We start from the raw sequence: 3,287 nt of genomic DNA, 5'->3' as shown, positions 1-3,287 counted from the left end.
ATTTTTAAGACACGTATCTAATCTCAAATGAGTTTATTACTTATAAATCAAATCAAATGTTAAAAATAGAACTTTTAATGTTGATCCGTTACAAATGATGAGATCAAAGCTTAATCGTTTACTTAGACTTATATATGAGATATTTCACTTAGAATGATATATGATATATCTCAAAGTGTAGGCACAAATGTTTTATTATGAAATTTCAGCACAGAAATAGATGGGGAAAAAAAGAAAAGAAAAGATAAAGACTTCTTACATTAGAAAAAGAATTTTATATATTCACATAACCATTTGAAGATTTGCTCGACAAATTGATTGTGAAATATTAAATTATTTCTTATTTTTTAAAAATTAATTATTTCTTATTTTTATTATAAATTAAGAAACATTTGCACGCTATTTTTTAAAATTTTCTCTTCAGTCCTTTCCTCTTTGATAGGTTCATTCACTTAATTTGGGGAGGGAATCAATTTAAACTTTTCACTTTTTAGACTTTTAGATTCATGTTCTATTACACCACGTAATAAAGAGAATACCAAATACCAATGAATCCTAAAATGGAGAGGAAAATTTGGTGAAGGGTCCTTATAATTGAGGATGATGTTAATTCACTGATAAAAGATCACATCCATATGCAGTGCTTGTTTCCGGAAAGATCCTTTCTCATTTACTAATTGCATAATGAGCCAGTGACATCCAGCTTCAATTGATTTTCAGCTATTGCATTCCCTTTTACAGTTTCGCACATTTACGCAATGCGATTTTTTTGAAATTAGTAGTTTTTTTAAGGAATAAAAACTACCAGTTTAAATTAGTTATCAGGGTATGCTTATAAATAACTGCAGTTACTCTTTCCAAGTTGTGAAATGTAAATTGCATTGTCATATTCATTCTACTATTTGTTTGATAATATTGCTGTAGACTTGTAGTAATTCATCTAATTGTTTGATAACATAAAACAATGATTATTTGTTAGGCATGAATTGTGCTGTTTGTATAGTTTAAATGCTAATGCAAGCTTTCATTCATCTCAAAAAGTGTTGCCTCAAGGTTTTATTAATATAACTAAAGTTAATATTTTGATTGTTTGGTGAAGGGTAGTGGGCGTATCACTATCAGAGTCAATGGAGCATGGAACAAATTTATCCTTAAATTTTTTAAATCAGTGATTGTTTGCTTTGCAAGATTTGTGTTTGTTCGAGTTAAATGCAAAAGAATCCCTTAGCCCTCTACAAAAGCGCTGCATCAGTATTTCATTAATATAGTAATAGCGGATTTATGTGTGTATTAACTAAATAAGTGTGCCCCTATGCTCATGGTGAAAAATGAAAATACACAAAATATAAATATTTTAGTTGTAAACATCTATAAAAATATATATTTGTAATTTCTCCACTAACATTGTTAAATCAGGTCGTTTACTGTTATCTGTGCGTCGCGCAATCCAAATGGATCAAAAAAAATCACATGGTTTATAAGTTTATATTCTATAATTTAAGCAACTAAAAGAATTGACTTGTATTACCATAAGAGACTGTCCATATTTAGGTCATGCTATGTATAGACGAAAAATATATTAGATTTATGTGTTTTTCAATTTCTGTAGCTAGGTTTTAGAATAAGTAATTTTTTAATAAGTTTTTTTTTTTTGAGAAGATTCTTTTTTCAAAAAAAATATATACGATAAACATTTTGAATCCTAATTATTGATGTATGAACATGTATTTTCATAAACATATGCAACTAATAAAGTATAGAAAAAATATATTATAACCTTATCCTAAAAGAAAATCAGTAGCTGGTGGGTCATATCCTCATACGTGTTTAGGCATGTCCAAACGGCTGGTCTGGCCCAGATTCTGAGTCCGGGCTAGATTGAGGAAGTCATTGGGCCTTGGCCGTATTATTTGTTTTGTTTTGTTTTTTCAAAAAATGACTAAAAAATAGAGTTTTTGCCAAAAAAATATATAGAATTTCAAGATTAATTAAAATACGTGAACTTTTAACAAAAAATCAATCTTATTATTAGTCACTTATAATTAAATAATTTGCAAGTTCATATAATTAAAATGATAAATTTATTATTAATCATTAACAATTATTACTTTTTTTTAGACATTGTCACATCACAATAGATGAGTACATCCCAACTAGGTTGGCACCTACTCATCTCATTAAGTACTATCATCGGCAGCTCTTTTCAAAATAATTTATTACAGATTTATAGTTAAGAAATAAAAAGTATAAATTATATAATAACTTTCTACTCTTTATATCTCTCTTATCTTCAACTCATTAAGTCTACTTTTAATACTAGCTATTCGATCGATGCTTTGAATTCTCTTCTAGTACTCCCACCAATCTTGTAGGCACATTATTGCATGTACAGTAGACGGATCCAGCGATGCTCTGTAGTCATCGATCAAACATCCTGATGTGCTGAAAATGGATTCCGAAGCTAAAGTAGAAACATGCACTATTAGTAAGTTACGAGCCATGATGAAAATACAGGATATAAAAATGTTCCATATAATCTCCACCATTGCAAAATATCGAATTCAACATTACTTTGAGGTTTAACTAAGGTGATAGCTAAATATTGTTCATTTTTAGAAATTTCCCTCATTGATCATCTTGATTCGGATCCAAAGCTACTACCCACACTTGTTAGCCTCGTATCATCAATTTCCTATCAAAAAGCTTACATTTGCCCCTGTTTGAGCTTGTAGAAGCAGTAGGCTGAGGTGTACTTACACCATATATATGTGCATACTCATCAAATAATATTTAAAAATAATATTTAATAGTGTTATAATGAGTAAGAGCAGTAATAGTCTGAGCCGTTTGACCTTCCTCAGCTGCTTCCATTATTGTGTTCTTATATAAAGAATTTAACAAACTTTGGAGGTCAATATCCTTCAAGTATGGATCAATAAAAATCTCCAAACAAAGAATAAAAGGAATTGGTCTAAATTACATATTAAGTTTACTTTCCATTTTAAAAATCATATTTGAAAAATAATTATCCATGCAATAATTATTAAGAAAAGTTTGAATATTTAAAACTTGTAAATCAGCTTGAGTAATAGTTGGATAATAACAACCATATAATATCATAATAGCTTAAAGCTTGTAGTATCTCTTTTACACAATTTATAATTGTCCATTATCCATCAGTTGTTCCATACATATTACCAGAGCTAGAACTAGAAGCATAGAAAATAATAAATATAATTTCTTCATATTATACTACTACATTTGACATTACATAGGTGGAATTCCAC

Source organism: Asparagus officinalis, chromosome 1 (genome assembly GCF_001876935.1).
Source record: "Asparagus officinalis chromosome 1, Aspof.V1, whole genome shotgun sequence".
Lineage (NCBI taxonomy): Eukaryota > Viridiplantae > Streptophyta > Magnoliopsida > Asparagales > Asparagaceae > Asparagus > Asparagus officinalis.
This window is presented reverse-complemented; position numbering follows the sequence as displayed.